The sequence below is a fragment of the Cloeon dipterum genome, chromosome 2, assembly GCF_949628265.1.
Source record: "Cloeon dipterum chromosome 2, ieCloDipt1.1, whole genome shotgun sequence".
Classification (NCBI taxonomy): Eukaryota; Metazoa; Arthropoda; class Insecta; order Ephemeroptera; family Baetidae; genus Cloeon; species Cloeon dipterum.
The window spans coordinates 15,180,055-15,206,559 of record NC_088787.1 but is presented as its reverse complement, the minus strand read 5'-3'; the positions used below and the strand labels follow the sequence as shown (position 1 = coordinate 15,206,559).

Here is a 26,505-nt window from a genome sequence, read left to right as displayed (position 1 = left end):
ATATATCTTGTCTTTCACCATGTTAAAGTTTTGGTCTTTTTCTGACTGCTTCCCATTTTTTTGTCTTTGCCTCCGTCAGCATCTCAGCAATAGGAAATATTTTTATTGAACGGCGGGAGCAAAAAGCTCCTTTCAGATTCCCAAGGGCATTGCCTCGGCTAGAGAAGCCTTCGGAGGGGCCGTAAGTCATCCCAGCACACCGTGCTGGAAGGTGTACCCTGCGTTGTTTGTAACGGTGTCTGTCAATGAGAGCAGGCGAAAGATACCTGACGCAAGAGCGAAAGGATGCTGGGCTGTAAAAGCCGAGATCTAATGGGAATTATTGCTCAAGGAAGATTGACAGGAAGTGCATTTCGTTAATCGTGCCGCCAGGAAAATCTGTGAGTGACTACGTAGAGTGTGTGCGGTGTGAGTCGAGGTGCATTTGGCTGATCCCTATTTACGCGTCGTCCTCCAATAAGGGACGGCCCCGAGGGCGGAGCGAGCCAAATCATGGTCGTCCGAAGCGCTGCCGTCGGCGCGGAAATCCCTTGAAGTTGCCACAATCGATAGCCTCGGCTCGCGCGCACACACTCTTTTTTGGTGGAAAACGCTCAATTATCTTAATTCGGGTGGACCATAATTTATGAAACAAGGCTCGCCCCGAGACACGCAGACTTTAAATTTTATCCTCGTTGAACATAAAATTTCGTTTTAGTTTCCAGATAAAATTTAAGAAGCATAAAAGTCCGGCCAGAAAGAAAAATTATGCAAAACCGTTCGCTCGAAGCATTTTTCTTGGAAATATGAAGGAAAGTCCAGTTTTTAACTGCTGCAAGACGATTACCGCAACTTTGGTCCACGCGGACTGGGACGTTTTCCCGCGACACGATTGTGCACTTACAGTATGAATTTATATGTAAGCGAAGCCGAGTGTCAATTACAGCTCGGCGTTGTTCAGTATAAAAGGGGACCATTAAGAGGTTATTAAATGGCTTCTGATCGTTAATACTTCTAAAGGGTTGTAAATATGCCCTGCAGGTAGTCCGCGCACCGCTCGTGCGCGCTTACACATACGCACGCACAAACATTTTGGAAGCAATTTTATGATGTGCTTAATAAACTATGAGCCAGCAGTCTATACGGGTGTAACGACAGCCCCTATTTGGTCGAGACAATTGTGCATCGCAAAAAATTGTCTCGCAAGCTGCCAATTCGTCAACCCTTTTCCTAAAATCTAATAAATATAATAGTCATGTTAAATCAAAATTCGTGAGGGAATTTATATAATGAAGACAAGACCGGATGCAATTTTAAAATGTAAATTTGGAAAAGAAAATATCTAGTCGATAGAATAATTTATTTTTATTTTTACGGCCATAGTTGAAATCAGTACAAATGAGGTAGCAACCGCCGTGAATAACGTGATCAAACACTGGTTTGTATTGCAAATTGAGCTAATCTCTTCCCAGGTGTTAATAATTAAGTATAGTTAAAAGTAAGAAAATCTTACAATTAGCGGCTAAAAAGAGAAAACAATCATTTTTGAATCGTTGCCATACAGAATAAACAGCGTTGTGGTTTAAAGTTGAGATTTACATGCCAACAATTAAGAACATTTTGCTTTGTTAAACTATATATAGAGCAAGTTTTTCATTATGAGTTTATTGTTTGTGAAATTTAGCAATTCTACAATGTGCAAATCAGGACCAAGGACAGTTAAATTTTGCCAAATTTATCGAAAAATTAAACGGTTTGTTAATGGTTTTTTGCTTGATTTCGATCCTTCTATCCTATATGATGTGCCAATTCGGAGCTAAATTTCCCTTCTGGTGAAATAGATTATGATTTCCAATAAGGATGAGACACGTGCTCACCGTTTAAAAATTTAAACGGCAACCTGAGAAATATTTAGCTTTTTCCTTAATTATTTAAAGATAGGATTTCAAGTATAGGTAAAAAGGACTTTTCACAAATTTTCTGTAAGGCTTTAATTTAAATGACGTTTTGAAGAATTTTTGGGTACACCGTTTTAAATCCGCTGAAGCAGTTTTATGGCGTTGTCTGAAATCCGAATTTTTGTATTTAGGAATCCGGCGCGGCACATTAAGTCATGCCAGGCATTTTTCGTCTCGCGCGTTCAAAAGCTACTCCACCCCCGTGCGTGCTCGCACGCCAAGCAGCATTATGTTTAATTGTACTTTAAATGTGTTACTTTTAATGCTGTTTATTTAGACCGCGCGCCACGTTCTACTATGAATGTCATTCACAGACGCAATAAAACTTTTATAGCCATTTCAGAGGCTCATACTCATCATGCGCATTTTTATCTACTCACGGGCATCGCGCACTTATTGAAAAGCACAGACTCTCAGCCATTGCTGCGCTTTTTGCAAAACGCGTCCATTCAGACGCCAGCTGGATTATCTTCGCGCGGCATTTTGCTAAATTCAGCCTCTGCGCGTATACTAACTGCTGCTGTTGCAGCTGGCAGGCGATAAAATAAAGGCAATCAGTGAAATTGCGGCCCAGGGACCAATTGCTTGCGGTCTCAATTAAGACGCAGTGCAAATAAGGTATGGAGACGCCGGGAAGAAGGTCCTCTCTCCAAGCTGTCATTTGGGTCTCTCGCCCGAGCTGATGAGAATGGAGCAATAAAAATTACAGCTTGGTGTGTGCCGACGCTGAACAAACAACTTTGCACAATTACTTCTTGTTTCAACAAAAGAAGGAACAGGCGAGTCAGCGTCAGCACAAAAGCTCAAAAAAGGTAACCGCGCACTTGCACATTTTTCGGAAATGGCTTTTCTCGGAAATTATCCCCTTTGTTCAAAAATATGCAACCTGCCGTGCAGAAGTGTAATGCAATTTGCTAGATGCATTCTGGAACTTTTATAGTTTTTTTCAGTACAAATAATTGCAAGCCAATTCTAACATTCAGAGTCCATTTGCAAAGGGTCTTTTAACGATATTACAATTTGTAGTACTGGAAACATTCAGACTCACCGAAATAGCTTTCAAACGGGTTGTGCTCCACTTCATTCCTTCACAACAAATGACTAGGCTTTAAAATTTTGGCACAGACCTCCTGCTCTCAGCACCCATAGCTGATTCACACTTCCCCTAAAAGCGTGAATGGTTACTCTATTTATTTATTAAAGCGGTATTAGCCGAGCAGACCCCCTTTGAGCAGTTCTCACAGAGTTTTGTCTTGCGGCTGAAAAGGCCAAATAGGTTGTGTGCCAAAGAGTGCTTCCTCAGAATTTACGATTGCGTCTCGAGTGCTTAGGTGCGAAGCGAGACATCGCCCCTTGGGGAATCTGTATATATATCGTGATCTGTATGGAGATTTGTCGCGTATGCACATGCATGACGCTGACAAGCTATAGCTTTCAGAGCCTGTGACTTGAGCCGAGGTGTGGAAAATTCAACTCAGACACGCCGTGGCTTCGCGCTGCGCGTTTATTTATTTACTTGCTCGCACGCAAACCAACTGCCTCATAAATATTAAAGTGCACGCACTCCATATTTTCACGATGCTCTCTCGTAAACATTATTACTCCAAAGAGTCAGCCATTTTAGAAAAAAAATAGCAGTTAACTAATTGACTTCGACTGCCAACAGTTGCATGAGTTTTGGCGGGGATTATTTTGTGGGAGGTGTTCAATAATCAACTGAGAACAAACACGATCTCCGATTTTTAATTAACTTAATTATGACATTAATTTTTCTTATGGAGAAAAATATTGTTTAAATTTTACTAAACAATATTCCACGTCTATTTCTTCTTTGCACAGAAAATATGTTAATTCATCTTTGTAACACATGGTCAATATGCGCCTGTTTTTTTTACAACTGTGGTCTCGAGAGACCCAAGGAGAGACTTAAGTTGATTATTGGCTGCGGCTGCATAATAATGCGGGGATTCTTCATCTGCTGCAGCCTCAATCAGTGGCCAACGGTTTTCTTTTTTATCTTGCTGGTCATGTGTCACCCCAATATTAAGCAGCGGACGAGAGTGCCGGCCAACAACAATAAAACGAAAGTAAGTGCATGCAGCACTAAAGCCAAAGAAATGAGAGAAAATTGGATGGAGTCCACGCAGCGACTGCAGCCGCATTAGGAGACGGCGGAGTTACCCCCATAATTGTGCGCAAAAAGTTGGCCAAACGCAATTTCAAAGTTGATTATTGCGCTGACTACGTGGCCGAAGTACCAACAAAGTGAGGCCATTTTTTCTCCTGCTGCTTCACCCGGTTAGCCGAGGGAATTATTTTTATTATTGCTGCTGCGTGAACAGCGATCCTTTCTCATAAATCGAGAGCAGGGAGCTTTTCTTGCCCTTAATTGGGCGAAGCTCGCTTATTATGCAACGCTCGTGCCACTTGCAGGGAGATGCACGTCGCCGCTTTAATGAGCTGCCGTCCAATTAAGCCAGAATGTGATTTGTGAGCGTTTGTCACCACTCGTTGTATAATACTGCTGGGGAATGACAAATGTGTGCAGCTGAAACTTACATGAACCTTTAAACTCAAATGACTAAAGGATCCAGCGGAAATCAGCAACTTGGATATTTAAAAGAGCCACTTTCATAGGCAAATAAATGCCACTGGAGGATGATCGGATCAGTTAATATGATTAAGAATATTAAGTCTCTATAAAGGCTGATCCCCCATTAAATTGACAATAATTGAAGACAATTTAGAAAAATATATTGATTAATATTTCTGTCAGTATTTGCACATATTATAAATTTGATTCAGAGTTTTCTGCAGCTGATGTTGTGGTATGAGAATGTTATTTTAAAGGTGCTGATTATTATTATTGTTGTTTATTCTCACAAATTGTCAAATACATTCATGTTAAAGCAAGTCATTAAATATATATATATAAGCATGTGAGAAAAGGCAGCCCTCCTGGCAAACAACTTACGAAAGCCCTGTCCAGGAGGACAAAGCCGGAGTGGGACGATGATAAAGCCTGCGTGGAAGAAACAGCGAACGGTTTAAAGTATGAAAGAGTGTGACATTATTTTCTTTGCAATTTATTCGCTCAAATTTTGACCCATGGGAGAAGCCATAGAAAACAATATTTGGAAATTAATAGAAATAATTGTAAAAAGGGATAGATATGCTAAGTACATATTGGAAAATTAAATTTTTTATCTATATTTAAATCTACCTATAAAAATTCAACACTAACTGATATAGAAACAAAAATTGGTGGAAAAAAACAAAAGAAATATTTAAAAAAATGCATACATAATATTATACGTTAGTATTTTTATATATTGTATTTTTTCAATTTTATAAAAAATCACACTTGTTTGATTTCAATTATACATATATAAATTTTTATGGGCAACAATATTTATTTTTAATTAAACCTAGATAACAAGTCTCGGAGTTTAATGCCAAACAAAATTTTCTTAATCAGCAATTATTATTTTTTCAATCATCAGAGTCAATGCAAAACGCCTATTTATAGTCGAAGTGCCATTACATCGCAGTACATTTGCACACCTTTAGCAGTGTGCTGGAGGAAAGGGTTGCCATGGCAACTGATCCGCGAGTCGGTGCTGCTGGGGGTGCGGTGGGGAGTCAAACCCGGCACCCCGCACCTTCTATAGTCGCATCACAGCTTGGTAGAGAAAATACTGGGAATGCAACACGTGCTATGAAGAATGTGAAATTTCGCGGGTCCACCATGGGAACCACCAAAATCATTCAAAATCATTGAGCCTAATAAATGTTTTAAAAATTTATTTAATTTAATATTGTGTCATCAGCAAACATTTTTTAAAGGATTTTATGAATGCGAAATACTTGTCTGATTTTTGGCTCCCCGAAATCTATAATAGGAAGAATAATTAATCAAAATTTGGCGACGTTTAGGCAAATCATTCAAGGCTCACACAGCGAGGAGTGTGTTTGCACGCCGGTGAGTTGGGGCAGCGGCGCACTTGTCAGACTCGTTTATCGATCGCGGCCGCGAGAGGCTCGGCGGCGTGCACCAAATTTCGAATATTCGCGCCGCCTATGTGACGTCAGGATAGTGTGAGGTCACACCCGGCACGTCATCGTTTGCAAAAATCGAGTGCAGTTGCAAAAAGTGCATAGTGCAACCTAGGCGAGGTGCAGCACGTCTAGTTTCACACTACCAGGATCACTGTTTCATGCGACGACAAGAGGTGCTTTTTGCGTCCGCGAGTCTAGGATGCAATATTTAATTGCACACGGAGTGGGAACATTGCAAAAGCGCGGCAGTGGCCGCATGCACTGCGAGGGTGGGAGGAGTGCAGTCAGGGGGCGACAGGTGGGGTGTTGGGTGGTATTCTTGCCCAGCTCCTCTCCTCATTTTCTTCTATAAAGCAGCTCTCGATATTGGCACTGTTACTCATTGTCAGACACAAGACAGTCCTCAAGTCGGTCAAATGGACCACGTGCGAAAATTTCAACCACCAAGGGCATACGTGCAAAATCGTTGGCAAGTGCTGCACTCGTTTGCTTTAGGCCTCTGTGGTCCCCTGCGTGCAAACCGAAACAACACACACTTAATACATATATACTACACTTGACCTTGACATTCATTAGGGTTAACTGCTTAGTTTTAGTATTTTGGGGCACATTTATGCCATATTTTATTCTAAAAACATAATATAAATAAATTCGAGGGGTCCTGTTAAATTTGGGCGCGATTCAGGAAAAATATAAATAAAAAATGTTTCGATTTATTTATCCTGGTTACTCCAAATAATCGACTTTGTCAAATTCCCTATACTTAATTTAAATTCAATTTACAAATATAACCGGTCACAAATAAAATTGCCTAAAATTTGCTCCAATTTGTGAAGATCGTACATTTTTTATTTCCGACCGGCGTTCTCGTGACCCTGGCACGTGTATTTCGCAGGCGATCAGCCGCGATCCACGAGCTAAATCCCTACTTCTTGACGACAATCACTCCGATGTGTGTTGAAGATAATAATAAAATATCCGCATGCGCTTAGTGCGGCGCAGCAGTGTAACAGTCATCTGCATGCAGCCTACAGACCAGTTTTCTTTGCCAGAGCCAAGGCTGCGCGCTGCATTTAGAATTGCAGTACGCGCGTGTATATATCTCCTTGCATGACGTCATTGCCTGTACATATACAAGTGCACTCCGCATGAACGCAAGTGCAATCTCGGTGCATGCGCCACGAGTCTTCAAGTACATGCTAATCAAGCAATCTAACACGCACACTGCTCGCGCCGTGACGAGGAATTTGCTTACATATACGCGTTATTTTCTTTTTAAAAGAGACTTTGCTAACGAGATAGAATTATATTAAAATAGTTAATACATAAAAAGTAAGCTTGATTAATCCATTCATATCGATTTTCTTATTTTAAATTATACTTTCAGCTATATTTATAAAAATGTTTTATTTGTCTAATTTGGTTTTTACTTAATTTATTTTTAATGATTTTTTGCTTATAGCTGAGCACACAAAAATAAACATGTTTGCTAGTTTTTATTTTTAAAATTAATAAGTAGTATCATTTTCTAATAGAACAATATTCATTATCTAATTTAAATAAATAATTATCCTCTACTTCCTCTATTATACTTTATTACTCCTACAACCACACAGCACAATAACGGGCACCGGCAGCCGCAGTAATATCCGCTTGCTTGCAGTCAGTCAATGGGCCGATTCTATTTTGCAGTCTGCGCGATTTGCTTTTTATAGTGCGTCATCAAAACATCCAGCAGCAGCGAGCTGTAGAAGTGGCAGGCGCAGCGAAAAATAAATAATACCGCTCTGGGTGCTCGAATCTCCAGCCGAGCGAGCGGATCGAGACGCTTGTATCGCATATATATATATTTTTTTTATAAAAGTAAGAGAGTGGTTGGTGTTCCGAACGTGGAGAGCCAGGCAATAGCCGCGGCCGCTCTTGTTTTGAAATCTAAGCTGAGTGGACATAAAGTGTCAGTCAACGTTAGCCTCGTCATTTCAGATTTGATCTGACATGAAAAATGGCTAAAGCATCGTTTTTCGGCTCTTTCCACGTCGAATTAAATATCTCGGCATCGCTCTTGATTTTATGAAAACTATTTTTTGAGCTTATCTCCGCCACGCAATCTTTCGTCCGAAATTTATTTTTCTTTCCAAACATCCACTTGGAAGGTCGGGAATTTTTATGTTAGGAGTCCTCGAACAAACGCGGTTTCCACGCGAGCGTTGATGTATCCGAAACAGTCGTCTTTTTTCGGGGCATAAAGCACCCTCGCGTAACGAAAACAATGAGGCCGACGGGGGTGTGAGGGCGAGAGGAAAGTTCCTGTTGCGCACTCTGGCTACTCTGCAGTGATGACGCTGGGGGGTGGAATAACAAATAAAGTGCGTGCTCCCACGGCGTCAAAATGACTGCCAAAGACTCACTCTGATTTTCAGCCGCGAGTGCATTGAATAATTCCGGCCACGTACACTGGCGTGGCCATTTATTTATATCCTGTCCATCCATCATTTCGCGCACGCAGCGTGGCATTCGAATTGCATTTTTATTCAAAATATCCAAGAAATCCCCTCAGCCGCACGCATGCACGCACCGAGGAAAAAAATCAATTTTCCCTCTGCGTTTTGCTGGCGAAATACGCACGACGCGTGTGGCGCAATTTACAGCAGTGATTGCTGCTGAATTGTGATTGGAAGCATAAATCACAGGAGTATTACTGTCGTGATTTGACAATCCTCTGCGCTGCTCGTCGTTGAAAAGAAACAGAGGAGTGCGCGTCGTGTGTTTTTTGTCTGCTCGCGCAGCCCGCCGAGATTTACGAGGAGAAAGTTTGTTTACGGCGCAATGTGGTTTCCTGCGCGTTATGTTTTTTGTCAGGTACCCGCCGCTGCTACCCTTCTGCTTCCAACCCGCATGACCTTAATCGACGGGATGACCCAAATTCGGAAACGTAATAATAAAAAAATGGTATTGTTGGTTGGCGGAGAAATCTCAGTTGTGCTGGACCACCACTTGTCATGACACAGTCAGTCGAGAGAAAACCTTCCAGTTGATCAAAGGCTGTTCAATTTCGAAGAACTGCTCCAGCAGAGATTGCTCGATCGCTTCTGGCTGTAATATTTAAGCCTGTAAGTATTTCTTATCCATGGATTTTTTAATCTCAACTCAAAGGCTTTTATAGGAAGCATTTTAAATATAAAAAAAATGTTGCAATAGTCTTCAGGGCTTGAAATGCAAAATTTGGTTTAAAGAATTTTAAGTAATGTTCGATGAACATTTTGTTGTTGTTTCCAGATCAAAATGTACTATCTTTGTCTGTTTGATTTTTTATTTCACCATACATACAGAAATATCTCCTGCTCTTTTCTTCACCATTAAAGAGTTAATACGACGTAAAATATAGATAGCGATTCATTTTCCTATTCGCAATAATATAAGTTTTGAGTTGAGTATATATTCAAACTTAGGAATAAAATAGCAAAGCTTTAAAATTTAGAGGTGGGGCGCTGTGATAAATTTAAAATCACGTTGTTTGAAATTTTATGCAACCGGCGTGACACGCATGCAACGCCAGGTGGTGTGTAACTTCCAAAAAGGGGCCTGGCAAGGAAGAAGCAATTTTTCGCTCAACCCAATACCCATAAAAAGGAAATTGGAAAAATAAAGTTTGCATTTTAAACTGCCCCGAGAGGCGAAATAAAAGCGCTCGCGCGATTTTCTTCTCCATTTTGAGGCGCGCAATCATTACACACCGCGCGCGAAAAAACAGACTCGCTCCATAAATTCGGAATGAGATTGGCTCGACTGCGAAATATCGGAGCAAGGGGGCGAAAAATCATGAATAGAGATTAGATTTTAAGGAGAGGTGCACGTGATTATTCCTTATTTGCACTCCAGACATGACAATCTGTACGAGTGGCGGAGGTGTGGTGGTGGAGTGTGCGAGTTGCGATGGGACCAGGCGTCTATAAAAAACTCGTAAAAAGTTAATTTTACGAGACAGCACATAACGTCGTCATCCTTTGGAGCACCAAAAAGCATGCAGCAATAACCAACAAACACACCACACACAACTGCTTTTTCTTGGGCTGGAGTGTGTTTTGATTTTCCAGCTCTTTCTGCGTCTAAGACAAACAGTGAACGAACAGTGAACCAGCAGCCAAGGTTTTATTTCCTCTAAAATATTTTGAACTTTTGACTCGCGAAAACCAACGAAACAGGTGGCACACTAAAATGGAGACTCGGGAGACGCTTCAGACTTCATTAGTTCAAAGCGGTTGCCAATTACACAGCAGGCTGAGTGCGTAAACTTTTTAAGCGTCAAATTTGAGCAGTTTAACGAGCTGGACGAAACCTTTAAACCTAGTTCATTCATGAAATCTGTTTGTTTTGTAATTGGCCGTAATTGCATGACCAAGATTGGGGATCGATTTATGCACCCTTTTTATATTTTCATTGATTAATCCCTGTATTATAAGAATTAATGGTTTAACCGATCATAGAAATTCAGATGTTTTATTAGATTCGTAGCATTTTATGCATTTTACACTACCTCTCTGAAAATAATGAAAAGGTCATGCACGCATGCAGAGAATGAGAGTCGATCGAGCAACGTGCGGGCGACCCTTGCGTGTTGTGTGCGTGTGCTGGTTGAAAAGGGCGGTTTGGCCCACACCCAAAAGAGCAGGCAGTGCAGATTCATTTACAAGAAAGGTTGGTCGTCGTCGGGTGCGAGTTGCGAGTGTGAGAGAGAACGGCGAATAAATCGATAATATTTGCACTTGGCTGCTGCGAAGGCGTCGCCCTTCTAAATATAAAGAGGGTGGGCGACTCTCTCTCTCTCTCTCTCTCTCACTCACACTCGCTCAGAGACGGACTGCTGTACGGGGCGTTAAGCTGCCAAATGAAAAGATTTGTTCGCCGGCGATGGCCTCACGTCAGCCATCAAACCGACTCTTAATATCCGACCGGCGAGGGGATGGCAGGTGCGGCAGTGCGCATCGCATAACATACGTAATAAGTATGCAACCCGCACGACCCAATCTATTTCATTGTCAATTTTAGAGAGCGGTGGCCTAGTTTTAATGAAACGGGTTTGACCAACTCTTTTTTATCTCAAGCAATAAATTAAACGTTTATTTTATTTCAAAGCAGAAGATAGTTGGAATAAGCAGAAATTTTTGTTTTGATGCACAACTGGTCAAATTTTATAGCCGAGAAAACCGTGCGTGGATAAGGTAAAACGAATTTGCGTTGTAAACGTGATGAATGCATGAAACCGTATTGCGTCTTAATGCCCGGAGCAGGAGTGCAGGCATGCATGCGTTCTTTATCGAATCAATTTCCTGCAGACACATGCACCAGAGAGCTATGGCGGACATTTTAATTCCATCAAAGTGTGTGGAGCTTTAGCTGTTTGCGTAACTCAACGGAAACTCGTTCCAAAGCGTGGGGAGATGAAAAGAGCTGCGCTGCTGGGAAAAGTTGTTTTCCCTCTCCGATGCAAATCACCAGATTATTCACCTAAAAGTGTAATATCACGAAGAGAGGGAGAAACGGGCGAGCTAGTTTTATGCCGGCCATCGAGGAAAATGCGCGCGATACGCCGCCGGTTTCTCTCTCAGGTGGATTGCGCGCGGCTTAAAAGGATAAAAATACGAACATATTATCTCGGGCTGGCAGCCACGATTTACATATAAATGGAGCCGCTCGTCGATTTGAGAGCAAAATAAATTTCGACGGAACCAGATTTTATTAACAAAACGTGTCCATTTCAATTATGCACGCAGAACATTTCAAGGTCTTTGGACGGCCAATTACCCGAATTTATGCAAATTTTTCCTGAAGAACGGTCACGTTTAACCTTTCAGAAGTTTTGAATGGCAGCTGCTCCACACGAAGCTATTTCTCGTGAGCTTAATTTACATGCAAATTCGAAATAAAAAGTTTTAAGACGTTTGCCAGAAGAGAGAGACACACAGAGAAATCCCTCTCTGGTGCGCTCACAAACTTTGTTCATCAAAATAGTTTTGATGCCTCGCCAGGCAGAGGGAAAAATGCTTTTTCATTTGGTTTGGTACGCGCGCGCGGCTGTTGTTTGGTGCTGTACATTGCGGCATTCCTGCTCTTTTTGGCTCTCTGCTCTGTGTTTTTGTTCACCACCGCCGCCGCTTCATAAACTGCTTTTCCCCTTTAACTCCATCAAAAATATAACGCGCCCGCTCCATTACCGAGTGCGTTATTACACCAACTTGAAATAGACTTTCGGAATCAACGACACACAACACACGCTGTGCGAAATCATTTCCCGAAGCGGCGCACGAGGGTGCGGAAGGAGAGCATTTTTGTGCTTCTCGCCCGCCGTGCCCGGCCACTTTTCCGTCCGGAATTTCCCCCGCGTGCAAAAAGCCGCAGCTCATTTTCCTGCATGCGCACGCAGTAATTACACGCTCCAAAGGTGCGCTATTATTTTTCTCTGCCTCCATACAAATGGCGTTTAATTTATGACTCCCTGCTGAATTTTCCCGAAAAATTTATCAACCGGGGGACAATTTAATTAAAGCCAGCAGCTACAAGAGTGAATCTGATGTGCGAGTGGACAGACAGGAAGCGCACATAAAGTAATGAAAATATACTGAAGCCTCTATCCCCATGTTTTCGTTTGATGGCAGTAAAGTGTCTATCAGCAATTCAATTCGGTTTATTTCTCCATAACAAGTCACCATATTCGTGTACAAATACATTTTTAAAATAAAGCAAATCGCATTAAGGAGAAATTAGGCATTTGCAGTGATATTACCGAATAACCCGATAAAACTCATGACTAAAATAGAAGCAAAATTTGCTATTATTCAATCCCTCGCCACACTACTGCCTCTAGTACACAACATTTGATTTTTGCAATATTTGGGGGTCTGCGCGATTTGGATTGAAAACGAGTGCAAACCGAGATCATTGCGCGTATAAAGAATAATCAGCCTGTGCTCACCGTCCGCATTTCATGTCCCCACCCCTACCCACTAAAATTATTTTCATGTCAAGACATTTACTGAAGAAAATTGTAGCTTTTGTTAAAGATAAAATATAAAAACGTTACCATGATATGTAAAAAACACATATCGTACTGATTTCAAACACGTGATGGGGAAATAACCACCATTCAAATTTTTTGCTTTAACAAATTTAGCAATAATCCAATCTGAATTAATTAAATATTTTAATAAGTTAAATGAAAAGGTTGGACATTATTGTTGTCTATTCTCGCCAAAGTCATACAAAGAACAATTAAAATATCCAAATGGGGATAAAAAAAATAAATTAATTTAGGTAGTAAATATTTTAAGGGTTAACAACCGTATGTAAATTTTTATTTAAACAATCGAACGTCGATCACTAAGTCGAGTTAAATATAAAACGATTCAGCGTCATCCGTTAGTGCGAGCGGCAGTGGTGCAGCGATGGCGGCTCCGCTGGGCCCGGCGGCGCACTCTCTTCCCTCTCGGAAACACGCCATTTTGCTCCTGTGCCGGCCGGCCGCCATACCAAAAACGGCGGCTCTTCCGTTTTAAGTCGCGAATTTGGGCCTACAATTGGCCACCTGGGAGTTAAAGCCCAGTGCACCGTAGGCCTGATCCAGCCCCAAGGGCCAGATTGCGGCTCAGATAAAAGAAATTAAATGCACATCAAATTTAACGACCCGGCGCTCTCTTTCAGCTACGGCATCAGCAGTTCGCTGCGGTGGGTGAGAAATCCACTCGCGCACACAATGCTATCCACGTAATTGCTGCTAGTACAAGCAAATAAACGTGAGATACGCATCTGAGCGAGGGCATTTAACACCCACCGACAACAATAATAATATACATGCACACCATAAGGCAAATTCAACTTTGCATTATTTAAACTCGCATGTGTGTGCTTGCTCTTGTCGGGAGTTATTTTTTTGTTCGCCGGGCTGTGCGGTCCCACGTACACGCATGAAATAAAAATCAAGAATTATTCCTCATTAAAATTAAACCGCCAAAGCTCTTGCTCGCTGATTAGATCGGAAAGTGTCATTTCGAACAAGAGAGTTGACAGCAAGCGCTTACTTTTCATTACTCACTGCGCGCTGAGGTCACAGCCTAAGGCCAAAATTTTTACTGCCTACATTACTAAGTTGTACAAGTTGTAAAAATGCGAGGAATTTACTGCTCCACTGAAAATATAAAGTACTTTTAATAATATTTTACTAGCCGCTGTAACAAAGCTGAAAAGTTAAACAGTCATGGGAATCGGAGAGAGAAAACTCACTAATGATGTAAGCAGACTCCATAACTCTTTCCCTTCCATATATGGCCGAGGAAAATACATACTAAATAATTCCTTCTCTCTCCTACTCGACGACTGGATTGACCAGACGAAAGCGATCTCGACGAGTCTCAAGACGTCCGAGCGTTGGACCACCCAGATGCTGATTGTAAATTTTAATTAGCACGCAGGTCACGGCAACCAGCGCAAGATTGGCGGAGGCGTCTTATTTTATATTCCCTTTCTCGGGGACGGCCAATTTCCACTCAACTATTTAATTTGTGCGTAAATTGTCATGATGTGGGAAATGTTAAAAAAGTTATTTATGTATTTTTAAATACGTAAATGGCGTTTTTAGGAATCGACCCGAACTCTATACAGCTGCTAGAAAATTCCGAAAATGGGATAGTTAAGAACTACACACCTGCTGATTGGATCTGATAGTATCATATCATCTGCCTTTTTCTAAGGATCTCATTACGACTTTTTTTAAATTATGAATTGGCATGGCTGCCTGGTTTTTCGAGCGATATTTTGTTTTACTAAAAATATAATTTTATTATTTATCACTATTAAGAGAATACATATTACAAAGCTGTGAAAATGTCTACATATATCCGCATTTCTTAAGTGAATACGTAGAATATTTACTATTTTATTATTTAAATGAAAATATATTCGCATACAGGTGTATAAATTTATGTTGTATATGTATTTTGAATGATTCATGGAATTTATCCTGGTTTAAAATTTAAAAAAATGGGCTCAAGGTTTGCCGGCCCATCCATTCTGGGATGTCTCCAAAAAATTAGACTATATATAGCTTGAGTTGCGTATATTGATAGACCGAAAAACAGCCATTCCTCGCGTGCTATGCCAGCGCAACTCCATTTATCAACGCAGTAAAGACCCTGTGCCGCGTTGTTATAGTTCGCGAGAGCGTTCAAAAAGCCATACTCTCTCTCACACAGACACCTTAACCTAAGGTAACAAATCGTAAAACCATTATAAAAAGAGTTAACTGCCGCGAATAAAAACAGATTTAGTGGCGATGATGGCCTTTTATTATGATCATCATCATTGCTCTTGTGGGCGGCGGAGCAGCAAAATATTGTGTTGTGTGTATACTTTTGCCGCTGCTGCTCTATCATTCCACGTGCTAACAACGCTCAATTTCAGGTAGCTGTTGCAAGAGCAACAAAAACACCAGCGGCGCGTTAAATAAATAAAAAGCACACTACTTTGAGGGCGTTTGAGAGCGAGTTAACACATTACTATTGGTCATTAAAATTAAAAATGAGACCGTAAAACAACTAGCAGAAGTGTTAAAGGACTCTTTATAGATTCATAAAACAACGTTTAAAATAATAATAATCGTCAGCGGCGGCGGCCGGCGAATCACGCACTAATGTGTTATTATGTTGCTGCCTCGATTTTTATTTATGCCTTACGACGACCATCAATCACTTCGAGCACACACTTCATTAGCGTCAGAGCCATTAAACTTTTAAAACTTGAGCTCGCAGAAAAAGAGACGCGGTGGCCATCTTAAATCGAATAAATCATCCCTCTTGGCAGATAAGCTCTAGTTGCAAACAACGAAAACGCACGTTGAATGGAAGTGCGGACAGGGCGCGAGTCAGTTAAAAAACAGGCAGGCCGGGAAACCAATTTCCTCTATCTCACCGGACCAGTGTGCAAACAAACCGTTCCGATTTTTCCTCAGTCACGCAGTCGACATTTGACTCGGCGCAGGCCGAAGTGCAAATATTTGCCAATAGTCTAGCTGCCCCATTTCCGAGCCCCCCGGCGATGGAGCGCTGAATTTTCAATATGCAACCCCATGGAGAAACTATCCTATTAGACGGCGTCATGCACCAGGCGACAGATCCCTGCTGTGAATTCGGATCAAGTGGCGTAATGTATTCCAGCAGCAGCAGCAGCAGCAGCAAGCTGGCGTCATATCAGTATGCAAAGTAATCCCTGATGGCTGATAACGATCGTCTCATTTGGCGTTGCTGAGAAAACACCATAAAAAGTCGGTGATCTAATAAGCCAGCAGATGGATTTGGAAAAGAGTCCGGATGATAAAAAGCAGCCTGACTGAGAGAGATGCACCGGATATTGGATCACAATCGATCTGGATGCATCAGCTCTTTAATATGCAGCCCGCAGAGCAGGCTAATCCTCTCAGAGCTGTGCTGCTTGGTCGGAAATAAACCAGCGGCGAGGCAACTGGGGCCCAAAATGGAACGCACAGCGCGAGCACTCTCTCGACTAAACTGGTTTTTTATTTGGAGCGCTCGTGTGCGAAAGGATGAAAACGAGATTTCTGCTGAAAGGCAGCGATTTTAATAATAAAGAAAAATGGCCGTAAATGTGTCATCAACGAGTTATTAGTTCAAGTGTGCGCGTCGTCGGAAAGGGTTACATTTTAATCTAACATCCGTAACGACTTTTATCTTCGTGCAAAAGGGGTGAAAAGCGCGCGGCGGCACATTTCTTTTATTAAAATTCAGTCAGATCTGAAAATGCTAGTCAGACGTAATTTATTCGCCTTTACAAAGTTGCTCATATGTAAGCAGTGTGTATGTTCTGAGAACTTCCTTTTATTGAACAGACGAGTGCTCAACATAATATTTTATTTTATTTTATTCTCTCTCAGAACGTGACACTCGCTCAGCAGCAGTTCTCTATTGCGAAAACCAATAAAATGGATTCCTCACTGGAAATTCTTCGATTTGAAGGTTGGCCGGTTTATAAATTATGAGATCGGCAAGTATTTTAACCTGCGCAGAGTGTGTCGCGGTAATCTACAAAGAACCGAGGACGCCTGCTCAAACCTGAACGTTAAAAATTGGCAGCATCCCTTGTACCAAAGCCTTGATAAAGAATGAGTGATGCGAACAGTGCTTTAATTTGAAACTGCTTTGCTCTCGGCTAAAAGGGAGAACGTCTGGCACTCGGCGTTTGCGGTAGAAGGAGAGGCCAGTGTAGCCCCTTAACTTGCAGAGCTGCAACCTGGTGAGCACGAGTGCATTCGCATTGCATATATTCAGGCGTTAAGTAAAAATAAGTGAAAAATAGTACACAAAAACTTCAACGATTGCTCAATTTGGATTGATAAAAGTCCTGCTTCAGTAATAACTGGAAAATAATTAACATCACCTAATAAAAAACATTTTTAGGAGAATCTAACAACCAATATGCGCGTTGGAATTAATTTCAATGTCGTCGAACTGTGGGCAACTTAAGGCTCTCTTCTGTTTCCTGTACAAATTTCGCGAGTGTGTTTTTTCTGATTCGCCTTAAGAAATTATGATAAATACAAATAAAATCATAATTGTGTTCAAATCGCTTCTTTACCACATTTTTTATTGAAAGGTTCAAAGCGCCGCACCCCACCCGACGTGCGAATCTGGCCCCCTGTGAATCTAACGATATCCATCAACTCCATATTTTTCTTTGAGTAAATTTACTGACAAATATGAGGGTTTGTATACTTTTTTAAATAAAATAAAGCCATAAAATAAATATTGTATTTTCCATTTTAGTCTGATGCTCTCTAATATATCTTAAGACAGAGCTTAATATTTTATCTTATTTTTGTCATTAATAAAGAAACTCGTATTTTTCGTCTCCACTTTATTTCTTACACAGCGAATAGTCCTATTCAAATTTAAAAGAATGCCAAATAGCACCTGAAATTGACGAGGAATGCCACGGCAGCGTCGTGCTGCACCAGTAAAGCCAGGAATGATATCCCGTCTGAAAATCCCCTCTTGCAAAGCTTAAAAATAATTCCCATTTCATTCTATCCGCCAGTGAGCAGCCATTCCGAATCCCGAGCATGATTTTTCACTAATAAATAAGCGGCGGACGTGAAGATATTCGTGCTGGCTGCGCGTTTGGTGCGCGGACGTGCCGTTCCTAACAAGATGAACCAGCCACTAATCTGTGAGTCCATCATCTAATTTGAGTCTGCAAGTCTGGCTTGCCTCTGCTGCTTGTCAGGGACCACCTGATCTGGTCGTAAATTACGCTGCTTGATGGCTCGCAGGCTTTGGATAAATAACATACACACACGCACGGACAGAAACACCACCATTATGTTCGGAAACGCCGAATAAATAGCCAAACTTTTCTCACTCTGATATCGCGGTCCATTAGGAATAATTCGAATAATTCCAGCGCTAAATAACCTTCCGGCGGCCGACGGTGCAATAAAATATGAATAATATTGTATATTATTTCCAGCAATAAAACGACTCAACCGGCGAAACCAATCGGGACAATTTTCTCTGTCTCTCCGAACTGATTATAAATTCATATTTTTATCCGTTTTATTCAAGTCGCCGCGCCTCGTTCATTTTTCATGTTATTATCTTGTGAGACATACAAAGCTGCTTTTTATACTCTCTGTTTCTTTTTGTCTCAAAATGTCACCCGCGACAAGGACGTGCTTGAGTGCTGCTGCTTATTCTCATCAATAAGTGCTGCTACAATGGGGTTTGAATTATTCATCATTGGTACATGCGATGTCGAATGCTTTTCAAGTCAAGAGGCGATTCCAGCACTAGCTGAGCTCGGAAGAGCCCTTGGGTGCTGTTTTTCTCTGAGAATTTGAAGAGAGCTGCCTGGACGGATGTGTTTGCAGCAGTAATGCGCGTACGTGCCATCTGTGTGTTGGAAAATAATGGGAAAAAACAACACATTTCAGCATATCACTACAACAGCTTAAAGTTTTTTTATAAAAGCAGATTCTATATATATTTTCCTTGGCTCTGAGTGGAATATATGTGTTTGGTAAAATAATTTTTTTAGGGCCACTATTTTCTGCCTTAAATCACCTCAAAACGATTTGATTTAAATAAAATAAAATATATTGTGTAGGGAAAGCGATTTAAAAATCAAGCTGTTTTACCTATTTTTCTTAATATTTTAATTATTATCTCCAGTCAGTCTCCTTGGGATTATGAAGGGTGTAAAAATTTCCATAGGATTCATCTGTTCAAGAGTGCTTGAGTTAAAATCCCCTTTTTTTAGGTTCTGGCGATTTCTCTTCTGTAGCAGTCTCAATGAGATTTCTCTCGAGTTGCTGCGAGCCGCCGAAAAAAATGCTTCGTCAGCCAGGAAATAAAGAGCACTACCTCTTTATACCTACTTCCCGCGCCAAGAAGGGAAACGAGTTTTGTTAGTTCCTCTTGCTTTTGGGACCAAACTAACTTTTCCGCATTGGTGTTTAGAAAAGCAAAAGGGCCTCTGCTTGGTATTCCGAGGGAAGTGCCACGCGTATCACTTAAAAAGTACATTTGGCCGTATATCTAGCTCCTTTCTCTCCGCTCGTGTGCTCTCTATGCCCGAGTGTGGCGTGTGTGTGTTTCTCTGCAGAGCGTTAAATGTCGCTGCTTTTATACGGCAAAAGTTGGTCTGCCGAGCAAGAAGGAGCTGTTCTCCGGATTAAATGGCGCTCTCTGCAGTGCCCCATATATACTGCAGTGTGCCCATTTCTATGCTCTCTCTCTCTCTCACAGTGTGTCGACGAGTAATTCAGCCCCGACTGTGATGCCTCAGCACGACCACCCTCATTTTCATACTTTTGTGCCCAAGAAGATTTCGCAGACCCGACGAACCAAACTGCTTTTATATATTCAACGCGGCCGCTGCTGCTGCCGAGACAGAGCTCTCAAGTTGCTGACTTGGGCGAAAATATATGAGACACATTTAATAATTTATATATAGATCTGACCCATTTCTCTGCAGGCGTAATTTAACCATAGCGAGAAGGGCAGTGCAGCATTTACGTTTCATACTTATAATTTAATTTACTAGAATGATCAAAAGCAGGCCTATATGTGATTGTTCAGCTCATTCCTCACAGCGATGGAAATGATGGATCTATATAAGATTGGTTCTATATAGACCATCGTGTGTATAGCTAACATAAAAAATCCGAAATAAACCGGATATTCAAAACATTTATTCCTTTTTTTTTAAATAAAATCGCTGCATTTTTCACGCCCCTTTTCGGAGAAAAAGCCAGCAGAGAATAAATTTAAAGCGGGGCGTTAATATCAACGAAATTTCGGCCCACCAAAGCTGCTGCGGCTCATATTTTCCTCTTCACTAACAAGAAATAAGTTGGCACTTTGCAAGCCGGAGGCGGAAAAATAAACGCCAAGAAGAAGAGGCGGACTGACTGAGAGACAAGTTAATTAGCGTTCATTATCTTTTTTATGCGTGTAATTACATCAGCAGCAGCAGCAGCAGCAAGAGGCCCGCGAGCGAGCTGCGCTGCCTGCGCTCGAGGCTAATCAAAATTTATCACCGCCGCCCGTTCAAGCCAGCTAGCACTTTTAAATTGAGAACAATATTCTAATTTATCTTTCCGACTGCGCCACATGCGCGTCTCTCGTTCTTAAGTGGCTCCGCGCAGACTTAAAATTTATATTATTTTTTGCTCCACCACCGAACAGAGTGTAAGGCGGCACACAATTTTTTGGTTCATTTGGGTGGGGGAATAAAGAAAGCGAATCCAAATACACTAAAAAAGGGTTATGAATTGTGAATGAAGAGCAACAAAATTAGCTGACTTATTAAGGTACTAATTCCAATACCATTTGGACAAATTAAATTTTTGAAATATATTTAATTATTCCAGAATCAATAGCTTTTAGTCTCGACATGTTATCAAAATGAGTAAAAATCAAAAAAATTATCGTGTCAATAAAATTATTCCAATAATGAATGATAAACCCTCGGTTATAACAAATAGCAATAATTGTAAAAACTTAGTTATAATTGTGATTTCTGCTAGTATAAGATTGAAAACCCGCCTAACCATACAAAGAAATCTCATCTTGTAAGCCTCTGGAGAGCGGATTAAGACTTGTGCGCAGATGCTGCGAAGGGTGTGATTAAGCAGCGCCTTTTTAATTAAGTAGATGAATTTGTCTGAGTTTCCTTCCGCTGGATTAAAAATGCAAGATGCGGAGAAGGGAGAGATGTCTTCTCATAAATAAAGGGGCGCACCCACAGTGGATGCGTAATTGATAAAAAATTCATGCAAGAGAAAAAGGCGTGAAGTGCGCAATAATTTCTAAATTACGAGACACTTTCCGAGAAGTTTGCGCATCATCTAGCATTCCTCTCATTAACTATTCAGGTGACATTTCTAAGAAGAAGGAGAGATATTTGCGTGGATCGATCGCTAGCTGATAGAAATGCGCCTTGCAAGTTTCCCCGCAGCCATGATTGCGCAGCATATTCGCATCATAAATTAGCGGGGCGCGAGGGATTATGAGCATTTGCGGTGCAAGCATATCACATATGCACAATTGTAGGTGCGTTTGAGTAATTTATGATGCCCTATGCAGCAAGGAAAATGTGTGCTCGCATGCATTTGGCGGCGCGGGGGGCTTTGACATAGTCGTTTAGTCGTAAAACAAACGCCCAGCCGTGGATTAGCGAACGTGAATAGTGCACAAACTGAAATGTAGCACGCTAGAATAATTCTGGTGTTATTAACGAAGTGCATTTGATGCGTTTTCTCGGAATAAACTTTTAGCATTCAATTTCGTAAGCTGGCATGAAACTGTTTTGTCTGCGTTATATGAATAAATTTCGAGTTTAATTGAATATTCAATTATTCTCAGTTAAAACTTATTTTTGACACGAACATGCTTCGAAAGTGGCACGAGTTTTTAAGTGAAGATGATACTCTCAAGATAAAATGAAGAATTCTGAAGAGCCTATCAATAAAAATTACAATAAATGTAAATAAAGCGTGCACTTCTTGCCAGAAGAGCGCAATCTTCTTAATAAAATCCCAAGAGTGATGGCTTTCTGCGTATATCCATGTTCTCTCTTTTCTATTTACAACCTCGACTTGGACCGTGATGCAATTCATGCTGATTGAAATATTTTCTTGGCAACCGTTCAGAAATGATTTTTCTTTTCGATCATTAGAGTTTCTGCTTTTTTCCAGGTCATGAGACTCCGAGAAGAGTTATGGAGAAGAAAATAAACGCTCGCAGAGCATGCGACCATCCGAAGCTGGCGACATGGCATCCTTTTGGTTAATATTTCCGAGAACTCTCGGCGCGACACAGCCAACCAACGTTACCGAGGTTAGTTAGCGATGGGGGATGGAGGCCTCGAGCTGAAACTCACCGTGGAGACATCTCGTACTCAAAGCGTGCACTCGCTACTCCACTTGGAGCGATTTGAATTTTGCTTTTTTCTTGGCGCATTTTACCGTAGAAAACAATTAAACTTCTCTTTTATATCAAACTAATTGTAAGAATAAAATTGCAAAAGATTTTAATGCGGGAAATATATTTTTAACTTCCAAATTAATTATTATATTTTAATTTAATTAAAAAGCTTAAAATTTTATAAAATGAAATTCTTTAAAAATGAATTTACGCTACACTGCTACAAGGTTCCTTCAAACGATTAAAATATTTGAAAGAACCTTCATATTAAAACAAAAAGGGATTCTGCAAATCCCACAAAAATCACTTCAACTCATATAAACCCTAAAATAGTTAATTTTCAATTCATTTGTGTTCTGGTTTGGATTAAACCTGTCGGAATATATTTATCTCTATTGCCATGTAGGGCCAAAGAATTTATGTGCAGGAATTAATGAAACTATATTACTTTATCGCTCTATTATTCATACAAATTCCTAATTTCTCTCAATTTAAAGGAATATATAATATTCATCTTATGAACAGAATAATGAATTTCGTTATGACGAGAAATTTATCGCCATAAAAAATTTTGGTCAACATTTTGTTGCCTGAATATTTTGATGACAATTAATAGCTTTAGATATTACTTTACACTAAATATAAAATGCAAACTAGTATTGGTGATTCGGTTGCTGACGTTATCCTATTAAAGGTATTTCTGGTTTATTTTTTATTTTTTGAAGAAGAGGTGGTTTTGTAAAAGTTAATAAAAAAATCAAATAAAAATTTCAACTGCAATTCTTTTTTATAATTTAATTTTTTACTTCCATTTTTACTACCCTGCATTTTATTTTAGGGTGCTGTGGATTTCACGCAACAATTCTTCGATCCAGCATGAGGAAAATATGGCCGAACCGTGGATAATCGCAGCAACTAAACAACAAAAGCTGAAAGGGAACGCGTCTTTTCAGAAATCATTCAAAAGATGCAGCGTGGAGGTCAAAGACTGGACAAGACCATAAAAAGAAGGCCGTCAAAGGATTGACCCCTGGCTGGCTGGCACGCATGTTAAGACGACAGCCAATGAATTCAAGTTCCTTTCTGAGAGCGTAAAATTATTATTCAAAACAACAAAACACCACGTTTCTCACAAGCAACTCGCAAAGGCATGATGGCCGCCGAGTTTTGATTTCAAAATAGCTCCCAATTTGTTGCTCTTGCTCGTTCCTTGGCTTGCCATGGAGTCAATTAAAAAAAGGGAGGAAATGAGGGAGTGAGAGATCCTGTGTTATTGTTGGAGCGTGTCAAAGAAACAAACCGTAATAAAAAAAACTTCTGGACGTGCCTGATGTGTGGGAGTATGAGAGCTGGAGGCTGAAATAATAAATAAATATTGGAGAGGAGACGAGAGCAGACTAAATATTACGCTCGCACTATTTGAATATCATTTTAAGTGAGGATCTATCTGCTTCAGTTTATCTTAAGTGTCGCCAGTTTTTTTAGGAGGTCAATTTTGAAAATAAGATTAAAAACCGTGTTGCGTAAGAATCATTTCTAGATGTCTATATATATTGTGGATTTTTTTTTCGAAAGAATGCCAAACTCTAAATGCAGAAAATTGTAACGAAGAGAAATAAAATTATGAAATAATTGGACTTGTCCTCGTTAATTGAAAGTTGAGATTTTATTTTACTCGGCTTGCTTCGTCTCTTACTGGCGCCCTAATGAGGTGTCCTATATCACAGTTCAAATTTTGTACCTGGAGCCTACGTGATAGGACCCGTCATGACTATGGCACCAGCAGGAACCGAAACACGTCGAGAAAAAAATTCTCAACTTTAAATACACGAAAAATCCGATTATTTCATTGCCGATAAAAATTTGAAGAAAATAGGAAATAAAAAATTATGTCAAAACAATGGAAAATTCCAATATTTTCCCCAATTTTTACATGTACGGAAGGATAATTTTTAAGATATTAAGTTATAAAATCAAATTTCAAGATGAGATGAGAAATTTTTGCAAGATTTGAATTCCCATATTTTAATTCTTACTGTTGGCAAATAACTTATATACTAATCTTCAATTCAGCAACTTCAATATAGCATACTGTTTTTCTAACTATTCAATTTTTTTCTAATTCAGTAACGTTTGTGCATTTATCATGATTATTATAAACGCGAGATTGTCTCATCTACGAGAGATTTGAAAGTATTTGTGCAAAACTATCGAATGCATGACTTAGCTGGCTCCGAGATAAGTGCTAATTTGAGCGATTTTGACAGAGAAATTGAATAGTGAAGATTTTGACCTGTTTTAAAATCGAGCTCTTTTTTACTATATTTAAAAATTCGTCCACAGAAAGAAAATTTTACAACCAATATTTTATTTTGTCAGAATTTAAATTATTATTATTTATTTAAAGAAACACCAATGGTGTACAACAATGGTGTACAACAGAATTTAAATTAGAGATTGAATTTTAATCATCTCATTTGAGAGATAAGAATAAAAAATTGTAATAAAAGTTATAGGGCACCAAGACAATTTGTCTTAACATTATTTGTCAACATCCTTTAAAATTGTCGGATTTATTAAAGTAAAATATAATTTCAGCACACTGTTATTTATACCCTATTCATTTGCTGCATTGCTTGAAGTTCAATTTGTCGCACGTGTGTACCTCACACCCCTTAGCATAAGTAAAAACATATTAAAATAATCTAGCGTTTGGATTTTAGAGCTCCTTCCGCTGTCCCTTGACGACTTGGACGTCCACCATAAAAAGTCAAAATGGTTGTCATGGCCGTAAAAGTACACATTGCAACAATTTGACTAATTGCTCAAGTGCAATGGGAAATGCAAATCACTCTGGAGCTTACAATGTGCCGCAACCCGTCCAACTGGCCATTTTATGTTTTCTCACACCCCATTCAGCACCTAACAATCAGTTTCGAAATAAAACCAATTCTTTGAATTCAACTTCCATTTGCAGATGACGCCAAGCGACTATAAAAAATAATTATTCGACTTGTATACGCATTTTTATTGATGCTATGGAGCGTGATTTATTTCTCGGTCATTCTCCTTTCCCAGCAGCAGCAGCAGCCTTGCGGGAAGTAAAAGCGAGAGTGACGGACGATGAGGGCAAAAAACACAGGAATGCGGCCATTGTGCGGCATGCAGCAATGAGAGAAATCCGTCTGCTTTTTTGCTCTCAAGCTTTACACTTCTTCTTCTTCTAAGCGTATAGGGCTGCCGGTCAAGGTCCACAAGAGAGCACTTTTTTGCTCTTCAATGGGTAACACAATGCAAGTGTGATATTTTATGGCGGAACCAACGAACTCGGTAAAATCGGAAAAGGGATTTCAAAGAGAACAAGCGGTAAGGATAAACAAACATAAACATAGAAAGGAAGAGTTTTGGCGTCGGTTGGTTTTTTATCTTGCCTTTTTGGAGAATGTGTTGCAACGCATCGGGAGGTTCAAACGTGTCCGTGCGTTGTATTTCCTCACGTAAGGCGTATCTCAAAATTTAGATGAGGGTAAGCGCTTGAATAATTTTGGATGCTGTATTTCATCACTCACCAACCAAAGTTTTCGATGAATATATAAATATTGATTGACAAGAAGTATAATTTAAATGAATAATTTATACATCATAACAATAAATATTTAAATTAGGATTGGCTGGACTTGGAAAGTATCCGATAAAAATAAAATTTCATAAAAAAACATCACTTGTTCTCATTTGTTGATGATGGGCTTCAAACTAAGAAAACAATTTTAACCGTAATCTCGATAGTGGCAGGATTAAGGGCAACATTAAACTATTTTAAGTAGTGCAAATCTTTACTCAAAATAACGATTTAACTATTCTTAATTTCTGCAGAGTGCTCAATCCTGCCAGTCATTTCCAACGAGTGTCATTGAAACATCCTACGTTCTATGCAACCTGCGAAGCACGCATGCAACAAGAGCGGTCGGTTGCATAACTGGCACGGCGCTAGGAGCGCGTGTGTGGCAAAGTACGCACAAGCA

General features: G+C 40.2%; 1 protein-coding gene across 2 annotated transcripts in view; it reads right to left on the bottom strand.

The window, feature by feature from the left end:
- The window catches only part of LOC135935675 (homeobox protein abdominal-B-like), a 67,277-nt gene that overhangs the window by 15,253 nt on the left and 25,519 nt on the right, over positions 1-26,505 (bottom strand). The window lies entirely within an intron of this gene.